The sequence below is a fragment of the Calliopsis andreniformis genome, unplaced genomic scaffold, assembly GCF_051401765.1.
Source record: "Calliopsis andreniformis isolate RMS-2024a unplaced genomic scaffold, iyCalAndr_principal scaffold0031, whole genome shotgun sequence".
NCBI lineage: Eukaryota > Metazoa > Arthropoda > Insecta > Hymenoptera > Andrenidae > Calliopsis > Calliopsis andreniformis.
In genome coordinates, this window is record NW_027480440.1 from 2,222,240 (window position 1) to 2,237,070 (window position 14,831).

Here is a 14,831-nt window from a genome sequence, read left to right on the forward strand (position 1 = left end):
AGGATTGAAGATTGAGTATTGAGGATTGAAGACTGACGATTGAGGATTGAGGATTGAGGATTGAGGATTGAGGCTTGAGGATTGAAGATTGAGTATTGAGGATTGAAGGTTGAGGATTGAGGTTTGAGGACTGAGGATTGAGGATTGAGGGTTGAGGATTGAGGATTGAGGATTGAGGATTGAGGATTGAGGATTGAGGATTGAACATCGAGGATTGGTTATCGCGTATTGAACATTGAGGAGTGAGGATTGAGTATTGAGGATTGAGGATTGAGGACTGAAGATTGTATATTGATGATTGAAGATTGAGGATTGAGGATAGAGGGTTGTGGATTGAGGACGAGGACTGAGGGTTGAGTATTGATGTTTGAGGTCTGAGGATTGAGGATTGAGGTTTGAGAATTGAGGATTGAGGATTGAGGATTGAAGATTGAGGATTGGGTATTGATGATTGAAAAATGAGGATTGAGGATTGAGGATTGAGGATTGTGGATTGAAGATTGAGTATTGAGGATTGAAGGTTGAGGATTGAGGATTGAGGATTGGGGATTGAGGATTGAGTATTGAGGATTGAAGATTGAGTATTGAGGATTGAAGATTGAGGATTGAGGATTGAGGATTGCGGATTGAGGTTGAAGATTGAGGATTGGGGATTGAGGATTGACGATTGAGGATTGAGTATTGAGGGTTGACAGTTGGGGATTGAGGATTGGAGATTGAGTATTGAGGATTGAAGATTGAGGATTGAGGAGTGAGGATTAAGGATTGACGATGAGGGCTGAGGGTTGAGGATTGAGGTTTGAGGTCAGAGGACTGAGGATTGAGGATTGAGAATTGAGAATTTAGGATTGAGGATTGAAGATTGAGGATTCAGGATTGAGTATTCAGAATTGTGGTTTGAGGACTGAGGATTGAGGATTGAGGATTGAGGATTGCGGATTGAGGATTGAAGATTGAGGATTGAGGATTGAGGATTGAGGATTGACGATGAGGGCGGAGGGTTGAGGATTGAGTTTTGAGGACTGAGGACTGAGGATTGAGGATTGAGAATTGAGGATTTAGGATTGAGGATTGAAGATTGAGGATTGGGTATTGAGGATTGAAGAATGAGGATTGAAGATTGAGGATTGAGGATTGAGAATTGAGGATTGAGGATTGAGGATTGAGTATTGAGGATTGAATGTTGAGGATTGAGGTTTGAGGACTGAGGATTGAGGATTGAGGGTTGAGGATTGAGGATTGAGGATTGAGGATTGAGGATTGAGGTTTGAACATCGAGGATTGGTTATCGCGCATTGAACATTGAGGAGTGAGGATTGAGTATTGAGGATTGAGGATTGAGGACTGAAGATTGTATATTGATGATTGAAGATTGAGGATTGAGGATAGAGGGTTGTGGATTGAGGACGAGGACTGAGGGTTGAGTATTGATGTTTGAGGTCTGAGGATTGAGGATTGAGGTTTGAGAATTGAGGATTGAGGATTGAGGATTGAAGATTGAGGATTGGGTATTGATGATTGAAAAATGAGGATTGAGGTTTGAGGATTGAGGATTGAGGATTGAAGTTTGAGTATTGAGGATTGAAGGTTGAGGATTGAGGATTGAGGATTGGGGATTGAGGATTGAGGATTGAGGATTGAAGATTGAGTATTGAGGATTGAAGATTGAGGATTGAGGATTGAGGATTGCGGATTGAGGTTTGAAGATTGAGGATTGGGGATTGAGGATTGACGATTGAGGATTGAGTATTGAGGGTTGACAGTTGAGGATTGAGGATTGGAGATTGAGTATTGAGGATTGAAGATTGAGGATTGAGGAGTGAGGATTAAGGATTGACGATGAGGGCTGAGGGTTGAGGATTGAGGTTTGAGGTCAGAGGACTGAGGATTGAGGATTGAGAATTGAGGATTTAGGATTGAGGATTGAAGATTGAGGATTGGGTATTGAGGATTGAAGAATGAGGATTGAAGATTGAGGATTGAGGACTGAGGATTGAAGATTGAGTATTGATGATTGAAGATTGAGGATTGAGGATAGAGGATTGGGGATTGAGGATTGAGGATTGAGGATTGAAGATTGAGTATTGAGGACTGAAGATTGAGGATTGAAGATTGAGGATTGAGGATTGAGTATTGAAGTTTGAGGATAGGGGATTGATGTTTGACGTTTGAGTATTGAGTATTGAGGACTGAGAATTGAGGATTGAGGATTGCAAATTGAGTATTGAGGATTGAAGATTGAGGATTGAGGATTGAGGATTGAGGATTGACGATGAGGGCTGAGGGGTGAGGATTGAGGTTTGAGGACTGAGGTATGAGGATTGAGGATTGATGATTGAGGATTGAGGATTGAGGAATGAAGATTGAGGATTGAGCATTGCGGATTGAGGATTGAAGATTGAGTATTGAGGATTGAAGATTCAGGATTGAGGATTGAGGATTGAGGGTTGAGGATTGAAGAATGAGGATTGGGACTCAGTGTTGAGGGTTGAGTGACGAGAATTGATGTTTGTGGATAGATGTTTGAAGATTGCAGATTGAGTATTGCGTATTGAAAACTCTGAACTGAGGATATTCTATTGAGGATTGAGGATTGACAACTAATTGTTGAGGACTGAGTGCTGAAGATTGAGGATTCAGGATTGAGTATTCAGAATTGTGGTTTGAGGACTGAGGATTGAGGGTTGAGGATTGAGGATTGCGGATTGAGGATTGAAGATAGAGGATTGAGGATTGAAGATTGAGGATTGGGTATTGAGGATTGAAGAATGAGGATTGAGTATTGAGGATTGAGGATTGAGTGTTGAGGATTGAAGATTGAGTATTGAGGATTGAAGACTGACAATTGAGGATTGAGTATTGAGGATTGAGGATTGAGGATTGAGGATTGAGGATTGAAGATTGAGTATTGAGGATTGAAGATTGAGGATTGAGGGTTGAGGATTGAGGATTGAGAATCGAGGATTGAGGATTGAGGATAGAGGATTGAAGATTGAGCATTGGATATTGAGGCTTGAAGAATGAGGATTGAGGATTGAGGATTGAAGATTGAGTATTGAGGATTGAAGACTGACGAATGAGGATTGAGGGTTGAGGATTGAGGTTTGAGGACTAAGGATTGAGGATTGAGGATTGAGGATTGAGGACTGAGGATTGAGGATTGAGGATTGAGGATTGAGGATTGAGGATTGAGGATTGAAGATTGACGATTGAGGATTGAGGATTGATGATTGAGGATTGAGGATTGAGGATTGAACATTGAGGATTGAGGATTGAAGACTGAGTATTGAGGATTGAAGACTGACGATTGAGGATTGAGGATTGAGGATTGAGGATTGAGGCTTGAGGATTGAAGATTGAGTATTGAGGATTGAAGGTTGAGGATTGAGGTTTGAGGACTGAGGATTGAGGATTGAGGGTTGAGGATTGAGGATTGAGGATTGAGGATTGAGGATTGAGGATTGAACATCGAGGATTGGTTACCGCGTATTGAACATTGAGGAGTGAGGATTGAGTATTGACGATTGAGGATTGAGGACTGAAGATTGTATATTGATGATTGAAGATTGAGGATTGAGGATAGAGGGTTTTGGATTGAGGACGAGGACTGAGGGTTGAGTATTGATGTTTGAGGTCTGAGGATTGAGGATTGAGGTTTGAGAATTGAGGATTGAGGATTGAGGATTGAAGATTGAGGATTGGGTATTGATGATTGAAAAATGAGGATTGAGGATTGAGGATTGAGGATTGAGGATTGAAGATTGAGTATTGAGGATTGAAGGTTGAGGATTGAGGATTGAGGATTGGGGATTGAGGATTGAGGATTTAGGATTGAAGATTGAGTATTGAGGATTGAAGATTGAGGATTGGGGATTGAGGATTGACGATTGAGGATTGAGTATTGAGGGTTGACAGTTGAGGATTGAGGATTGGAGATTGAGTATTGAGGATTGAAGATTGAGGATTGAGGAGTGAGGATTATGGATTGACGATGAGGGCTGAGGGTTGAGGATTGAGGTTTGAGGTCAGAGGACTGAGGATTGAGGATTGAGAATTGAGGATTTAGGATTGAGGATTGAAGATTGAGGATTCAGGATTGAGTATTCAGAATTGTGGTTTGAGGACTGAGGATTGAGGATTGAGGATTGAGGATTGCGGATTGAGGATTGAAGATTGAGGATTGAGGATTGAAGATTGAGGATTGGGTATTGAGGGTTGAGTATTGAGGATTGAGGATTGAGTGTTGAGGATTGAAGATTGAGTATTGAGGATTGAAGACTGACAATTGAGGATTGAGTATTGAGGATTGAGGATTGAGGATTGAGGATAGAGGATTGGGGATTGAGGATTGAGGATTGAGGATTGAAGATTGAGTATTGAGGACTGAAGATTGAGGATTGAAGATTGAGGATTGAGGATTGAGTATTGAAGTTTGAGGATAGGGGATTGATGTTTGACGTTTGAGTATTGAGTATTGAGGATTGAGAATTGAGGATTGAGGATTGCAAATTGAGTATTGAGGATTGAGGATTGAGGATTGAGGATTGAGGATTGAGGATTGACGATGAGGGCTGAGGGGTGAGGATTGAGGTTTGAGGACTGAGGAATGAGGATTGAGGATTGAGGATTGAGGATTGAGGATTGAGGAATGAAGATTGAGGATTGAGCATTGCGGATTGAGGATTGAAGATTGAGTATTGAGGATTGAAGATTCAGGATTGAGGATTGAGGATTGAGGGTTGAGGATTGAAGAATGAGGATTGGGACTCAGTGTTGAGGGTTGAGTGACGAGAATTGATGTTTGTGGATAGATGTTTGAAGATTGCAGATTGAGTATTGCGTATTGAACACTCTGAACTGAGGATATTCTATTGAGGATTGAGGATTGACAAGTAATTGTTGAGGACTGAGTGCTGAAGATTGAGGATTCAGGATTGAGTATTCAGAATTGTGGTTTGAGGACTGAGGATTGAGGGTTGAGGATTGAGGATTGCGGATTGAGGATTGAAGATTGAGGATTGAGGATTGAAGATTGAGGATTGGGTATTGAGGATTGAAGAATGAGGATTGAGTATTGAGGATTGAGGATTGAGTGTTGAGGATTGAAGATTGAGTATTGAGGATTGAAGACTGACAATTGAGGATTGAGTATTGAGGATTGAGGATTGAGGATTGAGGATTGAGGATTGAAGATTGAGTATTGAGGATTGAAGATTGAGGATTGAGGATTGAGGATTGAGGATTGAGGATTGAGAATCGAGGATTGAGGATTGAGGATAGAGGATTGAAGATTGAGCATTGGATATTGAGGCTTGAAGAATGAGGATTGAGGATTGAGGATTGAAGATTGAGTATTGAGGATTGAAGACTGACGAATGAGGATTGAGGGTTGAGGATTGAGGTTTGAGGACTAAGGATTGAGGATTGAGGATTGTGGATTGAGGATTGAGGATTGAGGATTGAGGATTGAGGATTGAGGATTGAGGATTGAGGATTGAAGATTGACGATTGAGGATTGAGGATTGATGATTGAGGATTGAGGATTGAGGATTGAACATTGAGGATTGAGGATTGAAGACTGAGTATTGAGGATTGAAGACTGACGATTGAGGATTGAGGATTGAGGATTGAGGATTGAGGCTTGAGGATTGAAGATTGAGTATTGAGGATTGAAGGTTGAGGATTGAGGTTTGAGGACTGAGGATTGAGGATTGAGTGTTGAGGATTGAGGATTGAGGATTGAGGATTGAGGATTGAGGATTGAACATCGAGGATTGGTTATCGCGTATTGAACATTGAGGAGTGAGGATTGAGTATTGACGATTGAGGATTGAGGACTGAAGATTGTATATTGATGATTGAAGATTGAGGATTGAGGATAGAGGGTTTTGGATTGAGGACGAGGACTGAGGGTTGAGTATTGATGTTTGAGGTCTGAGGATTGAGGATTGAGGTTTGAGAATTGAGGATTGAGGATTGAGGATTGAAGATTGAGGATTGGGTATTGATGATTGAAAAATGAGGATTGAGGATTGAGGATTGAGGATTGAGGATTGAGGATTGAAGATTGAGTATTGAGGATTGAAGGTTGAGGATTGAGGATTGAGGATTGGGGATTGAGGATTGAGGATTTAGGATTGAAGATTGAGTATTGAGGATTGAAGATTGAGGATTGAGGATTGAGGATTGCGGATTGAGGGTTGAAGATTGAGGATTGGGGATTGAGGATTGACGATTGAGGATTGAGTATTGAGGGTTGACAGTTGAGGATTGAGTATTGGAGATTGAGTATTGAGGATTGAAGATTGAGGATTGAGGAGTGAGGATTAAGGATTGACGATGAGGGCTGAGGGTTGAGGATTGAGGTTTGAGGTCAGAGGACTGAGGATTGAGGATTGAGAATTGAGGATTTAGGATTGAGGATTGAAGATTGAGGATTCAGGATTGAGTATTCAGAATTGTGGTTTGAGGACTGAGGATTGAGGATTGAGGATTGAGGAGTGAGGATTAAGGATTGACGATGAGGGCTGAGGGTTGAGGATTGAGGTTTGAGGTCAGAGGACTGAGGATTGAGGATTGAGAATTGAGGATTTAGGATTGAGGATTGAAGATTGAGGATTCAGGATTGAGTATTCAGAATTGTGGTTTGAGGACTGAGGATTGAGGATTGACGATTGAGGATTGCGGATTGAGGATTGAAGATTGAGGATTGAGGATTGAAGATTGAGGATTGGGTATTGAGGGTTGAGTATTGAGGATTGAGGATTGAGTGTTGAGGATTGAAGATTGAGTATTGAGGATTGAAGACTGACAATTGAGGATTGAGTATTGAGGATTGAGGATTGAGGATTGAGGATTGAGGATTGAAGATTGAGTATTGAGGATTGAAGATTGAGGATTGAGGATTGAGGATTGAGGATTGAGAATCGAGGATTGAGGATTGAGGATAGAGGATTGAAGATTGAGCATTGGATATTGAGGCTTGAAGAATGAGGATTGAGGATTCAGGATTGAAGATTGAGTATTGAGGATTGAAGACTGACGAATGAGGATTGAGGATTGAGGATTGAGGTTTGAGGACTAAGGATTGAGGATTGAGGATTGACGATTGAGGATTGAGGATTGAGGATTGAGGATTGAGGATTGAGGATTGAGGATTGAGGATTGAGGATTGAAGATTGAGGATTGAGGATTGAAGATTGAGTATTGAGGATTGAAGACTGACGATTGAGGATTGAGGATTGAGGATTGAGGATTGAGGATTGAAGATTGAGTATTGAGGATTGAAGGTTGAGGATTGAGGTTTGAGGACTGAGGATTGAGGATTGAGGATTGAGCATTGAGGATTGAGGATTGAGGATTGAGGTTTGAGGTTTGAACATCGAGGATTGCGTATCGCGGATTGAACATTGAGGATTGAGGATTGAGGATTGAGGATTGAGGATTGAGGGCTGAAGATTGTACATTGATGATTAAAGGTTGAGGATTGAGGATTGAGGGTTGTGGATTGAGGACGAGGACTGAGGGTTGCGTATTGATGGTTGAGGTCTGAGGATTGGGTATTGAGGATTGAAGAATGAGGATAGAGGATTGAGGATTGAGGATTGAGAATTGAGGATTGAAGATTGAGTATTGAGGATTGAAGATTGACGATTGAGGATTGAGGATTGATGATTGAGGATTGAGGATTGAGGATTCAAGATTGAGGATTGAGGATTGAAGATTGAGTATTGAGGATTGAAGACTGACGATTGAGGATTGAGGATTGAGGATTGAGGATTGAGGATTGAGGATTGAAGATTGAGGATTGGGTATTGATGATTGAAAAATGAGGATTGAGGATTGAGGATTGAGGATTGAGGATTGAGGATTGAGGATTGAGGATTGAGGATTGAGGATTGAGGATTGAGGATTGAAGATTGAGTATTGAGGATTGAAGGTTGAGGATTGAGGATAGAGGATTGAGGGTTGAGGATTGAAGATTGTGGATTGGGGATTGAGGATTGACGATTGAGGATTGAGTATTGACGATTGAGAGTTGAGGATTGAGGATTGAAGTTTGAGTATTGAGGATTGAAGATTGAGGATTGAGGATTGAGGATTGAGGATTGAGGACTGAGGATTGAGGATTGAGTGTTGAGCATTGAGGATTGAAGATTGGGGACTGGGGATTGAGGATTGAAGATTGAGGATTAAGGATTGAGGATTGGGGACTGGGGATCTTGGATTGGAGATTGATTATTGAGGATTGAAGATTGAGGGTTGAGGATTAAGGATTGAGTATTGAAGGTTGAGGATTGATGACTGAGGATTGAGGATTGCGGATTGACGATTGAGGATTGAGGATTGAGGGCTGAAGGTTGAGGATTGAAGGTTGAGGGTTGACGTTTGAGGATTGAGGATTGAGGATGATGGCGGAGGTTTGAGGTTTGTGGTTTGAGTATTGAATCCTGAAAATTCAGGATGTTCTATTGAGTATTGAGAATTGAGGATTGATGGTTTAGTATTGAGGATTCAGGATTGAGGATTGAGGATTGAGTATTGAAGATTGAGGATTGATGATTGAGGATTTAGGATTGAGGATTGAGGATTGAGGATTGAGGATTGAAAATTGAGTATTGAGGATTGAAGGTGGAAGACTGAGGAATAAGGATTGAGGATTGCGGATGAGGGCTGATGGTTGAGGATTGTGGTTTGAGGAGTGAGGACGGAGGATTGAGGATTGAGAATTGAGGATTGAAGAATGAGGATTGAGGATTGAGGATTGAGGATTGAGGATTGAAGATTGAGTATGGAGGATTGAAGACTGACGATTGAGGATTGAGGATTGAGGATTGAGGTTTGAGGACTGATGATTGAGGATTGAGGATTGGGGCTTGAGGATTGAGGATTGAGGATTGGGGACTGAGTGTTGAGGGTTGAGTGATGAGAATTGATGTTTGTGGATAGAGATTTGAAGATTGCAGATTGAGTATTGAGTATTGAAAGCTGTGAATTGATGATTTTCTATTGAGGATTGAGGATTGACAACTGATTGTTGAGGTCTGAGGTCTGAAGATTGAGGATTCAGGATTGAGGATTCAGGATAGAGGTTTGAGGACTGAGGATTGAGGATTGAGGATTGAGAATTGAGGATTGAGGATTGAAGATTGAGTATTAAGGATTGAAGATTGAGGATTGAGGATTGAGGATTGAGGATTGACGATGAGGACGGAGGGTTGAGGATTGAGTTTTGATGACTGAGGACTGAGGATTGAGGATTGAGAATTGAGGATTTAGGATTGAAGATTGAAGATTGAGGATTGGGTATTGAGGATTGAAGAATGAGGATTGAAGATTGAGGATTGAGGATTGAGAATTGAGGATTGAGGTTTGAGGAATGAAGATTGAGGATTGGGTATTGAGGATTGAAGAATGAGGATTGAGGATTGAGGATTGAGGATTGAGAATTGAGGATTGAAGATTGAGTATTGAGGATTGAAGGTTGACGATTGAGGATTGAGGATTGATGATTGAGGATTGAGGATTGAGGATTGAAGATTGAGGATTGAGGATTGAAGATTGAGGATTTAGGATTGAGGATTGAGGATTGACGATGAGGGCTGAGGGTTGAGGATTGAGCTTTGAGGACTGAGGACTGAGGATCGAGGATTGAGAATTGAGGATTGATGATTGAGGATTCAAGATTGAGGATTGGGTATTGATGATTGAAGAATGGGGATTGAGGATTGAGGATTGAGGATTGAGGATTGAAGATTGAGTATTGAGGATTGAAGATTGAGTATTGAGGATTGAAGATTGAGGATTGACGATGAGGGCTGAGGGTTGAGGATTGAGGTTTGAGGACTGAGGACAGAGGATTGAGGATTGAGAATTGAGGATTGAGCATTGAGGATTGAAGATTGAGGATCGGGTATTGAGGATTGAAGAATCAGGATTGAGGATTGAGGATTGAAGATTGAGGAATGAAGATTTTGGATTGATGTTTGAGGATTGAGGATTGAGGATTGAGGATTGAGCATTGAGGGTTGAAGATTGAGGATTGAGGATTGAGGATTGAGGACTGAAGATTGTACATTGATGATTGAAGATTGAGGATTGAGGATTGAGGGTTGTGGATTGAGGACGAGGACCGAGGGTTGCGTATTGATGTTTGAGGTCTGAGGATTGAGGATTGAGGATTGAGGATTGAAGATTGAGGATTGGGTATTGATGATTGAAGAATGAGGATTGAGGATTGAAGATTGAGGACTGAGGATTGAAGATTGAGTATTGAGGATTGAAGATTGATGATTGAGGATTGAGGAAGAGGGCTGATGGTTGAGGATTGAGGTTTGAGGACTGAGGATTAAGGATTGAGGATTGAGAATTCAGGATTGAGGATTGAGGACTGAAGATTGAGGATTGGGTATTGAGTATTGAAGAATGAGGATTGAGGATTGAGTATTGAGGATTGAGGATTGAAGATTGATTATTCAGGAATGGAGATTGACGATTGAGGATTGAGGATTGAGGATCGATGAGTGAGGATTGAGGATTGAAGATTGAGATTTGAGGATTGAGGATTGAGGATTGAGGATTGAGGATTGAGTATTGAGGGTTGACAGTTGAGGATTGAGGATTGGAGATTGAGTATTGAGGGCTGAGTGATTAGGATTGATGTTTGTGGATAGAGATTTGAAGATTGCAGGTTGAGTATTGAGTACTGAAAACTGTGAATTCATGATATTCTATTGAGGATTGAGGATTGACAACTGATTGTTGAGGACTGAGGTCTGAAGGTTGAGTATTGAGGACTGAGGACTGAAGATTGTATACTGATGGTTGAAGATTGAGGATTGAGGATTGAGGGTTGTGGATTGAGGACGAGGACTGAGGGTAGAGTATTAATGTTTGAGGTCTGAGGATTGAGGATTGAGGATTGAGGATTGAGAATTGTGGATTGAGGATTGAGGATTGAAGATTGAGGATTGGGTATTGAGGATTGAAAAATGTGGATTGAGGATTGAGGATTGAGGATTGATGATTGAGGATTGGGTATTGAGTATTGAAGAATGAGGATTGAGGATTGAGTATTGAGGATTGAGGATTGAAGATTGATTATTCAGGAATGGAGATTGACGATTGAGGATTGAGGATTGAGGATCGATGATTGAGGATTGAGGATTGAAGATTGAGTATTGAGGATTGAGGATTGAGGATTGAGGATTGAGGATTGAGTATTGAGGGTTGACAGTTGAGGATTGAGGATTGGAGATTGAGTATTGAGGGCTGAGTGATTAGGATTGATGTTTGTGGATAGAGATTTGAAGATTGCAGGTTGAGTATTGAGTACTGAAAACTGTGAATTCATGATATTCTATTGAGGATTGAGGATTGACAACTGATTGTTGAGGACTGAGGTCTGAAGGTTGAGTATTGAGGATTGAGGACTGAAGATTGTATACTGATGGTTGAAGATTGAGGATTGAGGATTGAGGGTTGTGGATTGAGGACGAGGACTGAGGGTAGAGTATTAATGTTTGAGGTCTGAGGATTGAGGATTGAGGATTGAGAATTGTGGATTGAGGATTTAGGATTGAAGATTGAGGATTGGGTATTGAGGACTGAAGAATGTGGATTGAGGATTGAGGATTGAGGACTGAGGATTGAAGATTGAGTATTGATGATCGAAGATTGAGGATTGAGGATTGAGGATTGGGGATTGAGGATTGAGGATTGAGGATTGAAGATTGAGGATTGAGGATTGAAGATTGAGTATTGAGGATTGAAGACTGACGATTGAGAATTGAGGATTGAGGATTGAGGATTGAAGATTGAGGATTGAGGATTGAGGGTTGTGGATTGAGGACGAGGACTGAGGGTTGCGTATTGATGTTTGAGGTCTGAGGATAGGGTATTGAGGATTGAAGAATGAGGATTGAGGATTGAGGATTGAGGATTGAGAATTGAGGATTGAAGATTGAGTATTGAGGATTGAAGATTGACGATTGAGGATTGAGGATTGAGGATTGAAGATTGACGATTGAGGATTGAGGATTGATGATTGAGGATTGAGGATTGAGGATTGAACATTGAGGATTGAGGATTGAAGACTGAGTATTGAGGATTGAAGACTGACGATTGAGGATTGAGGATTGAGGATTGAGGATTGAGGCTTGAGGATTGAAGATTGAGTATTGAGGATTGAAGGTTGAGGATTGAGGTTTGAGGACTGAGGATTGAGGATTGAGGGTTGAGGATTGAGGATTGAGGATTGAGGATTGAGGATTGAGGATTGAACATCGAGGATTGGTTATCGCGTATTGAACATTGAGGAGTGAGGATTGAGTATTGACGATTGAGGATTGAGGACTGAAGATTGTATATTGATGATTGAAGATTGAGGATTGAGGATAGAGGGTTTTGGATTGAGGACGAGGACTGAGGGTTGAGTATTGATGTTTGAGGTCTGAGGATTGAGGATTGAGGTTTGAGAATTGAGGATTGAGGATTGAGGATTGAAGATTGAGGATTGGGTATTGATGATTGAAAAATGAGGATTGAGGATTGAGGATTGAGGATTGAGGATTGAGGATTGAAGATTGAGTATTGAGGATTGAAGGTTGAGGATTGAGGATTGAGGATTGGGGATTGAGGATTGAGGATTTAGGATTGAAGATTGAGTATTGAGGATTGAAGATTGAGGATTGAGGATTGAGGATTGCGGATTGAGGGTTGAAGATTGAGGATTGGGGATTGAGGATTGACGATTGAGGATTGAGTATTGAGGGTTGACAGTTGAGGATTGAGTATTGGAGATTGAGTATTGAGGATTGAAGGTTGAGGATTGAGGAGTGAGGATTAAGGATTGACGATGAGGGCTGAGGGTTGAGGATTGAGGTTTGAGGTCAGAGGACTGAGGATTGAGGATTGAGAATTGAGGATTTAGGATTGAGGATTGAAGATTGAGGATTCAGGATTGAGTATTCAGAATTGTGGTTTGAGGACTGAGGATTGAGGATTGAGGATTGAGGAGTGAGGATTAAGGATTGACGATGAGGGCTGAGGGTTGAGGATTGAGGTTTGAGGTCAGAGGACTGAGGATTGAGGATTGAGAATTGAGGATTTAGGATTGAGGATTGAAGATTGAGGATTCAGGATTGAGTATTCAGAATTGTGGTTTGAGGACTGAGGATTGAGGAGTGAGGATTGAGGATTGCGGATTGAGGATTGAAGATTGAGGATTGAGGATTGAAGATTGAGGATTGGGTATTGAGGGTTGAGTATTGAGGATTGAGGATTGAGTGTTGAGGATTGAAGATTGAGTATTGAGGATTGAAGACTGACAATTGAGGATTGAGTATTGAGGATTGAGGATTGAGGATTGAGGATTGAGGATTGAAGATTGAGTATTGATGATTGAAGATTGAGGATTGAGGATTGAGGATTGAGGATTGAGAATCGAGGATTGAGGATTGAGGATAGAGGATTGAAGATTGAGCATTGGATATTGAGGCTTGAAGAATGAGGATTGAGGATTGAGGATTGAAGATTGAGTATTGAGGATTGAAGACTGACGAATGAGGATTGAGGATTGAGGATTGAGGTTTGAGGACTAAGGATTGAGGATTGAGGATTGACGATTGAGGATTGAGGATTGAGGATTGAGGATTGAGGATTGAGGATTGAGGATTGAGGATTGAGGATTGAAGATTGAGGATTGAGGATTGAAGATTGAGTATTGAGGATTGAAGACTGACGATTGAGGATTGAGGATTGAGGATTGAGGATTGAGGATTGAAGATTGAGTATTGAGGATTGAAGGTTGAGGATTGAGGTTTGAGGACTGAGGATTGAGGATTGAGGATTGAGCATTGAGGATTGAGGATTGAGGATTGAGGTTTGAGGTTTGAACATCGAGGATTGCGTATCGCGGATTGAACATTGAGGATTGAGGATTGAGGATTGAGGATTGAGTATTGAGGGCTGAAGATTGTACATTGATGATTAAAGGTTGAGGATTGAGGATTGAGGGTTGTGGATTGAGGACGAGGACTGAGGGTTGCGTATTGATGGTTGAGGTCTGAGGATTGGGTATTGAGGATTGAAGAATGAGGATAGAGGATTGAGGATTGAGGATTGAGAATTGAGGATTGAAGATTGAGTATTGAGGATTGAAGATTGACGATTGAGGATTGAGGATTGATGATTGAGGATTGAGGATTGAGGATTGAAGATTGAGGATTGAGGATTGAAGATTGAGTATTGAGGATTGAAGACTGACGATTGAGGATTGAGGATTGAGGATTGAGGATTGAGGATTGAGGATTGAAGATTGAGTATTGAGGATTGAAGGTTGAGGATTGAGGCTTGAGGACTGCGGATTGAGGATTGAGTGTTGAGGATTGAGGATTGAGGATTGAGGATTGAGGATTGAGGATTGAACATCGAGGATTGGGTATCGCGTATTGAACATTGAGGAGTGAGGATTGAGTATTGAGGATTAAGGATTGAGGACTGAAGATTGTATATTGATGATTGAAGATTGAGGATTGAGGATAGAGGGTTGTGGATTGAGGACGAGGACTGAGGGTTGAGTATTGATGTTTGAGGTCTGAGGATTGAGGATTGAGGATTGAGAATTGAGGCTTGAGGATTGAGGATTGAAGATTGAGGATTGGGTATTGATGATTGAAAAATGAGGATTGAGGATTGAGGATTGAGGATTGAGGATTGAGGATTGAGGATTGAGGATTGAGGATTGAGGATTGAGGATTGAGGATTGAAGATTGAGTATTGAGGATTGAAGGTTGAGGATTGAGGATAGAGGATTGAGGGTTGAGGATTGA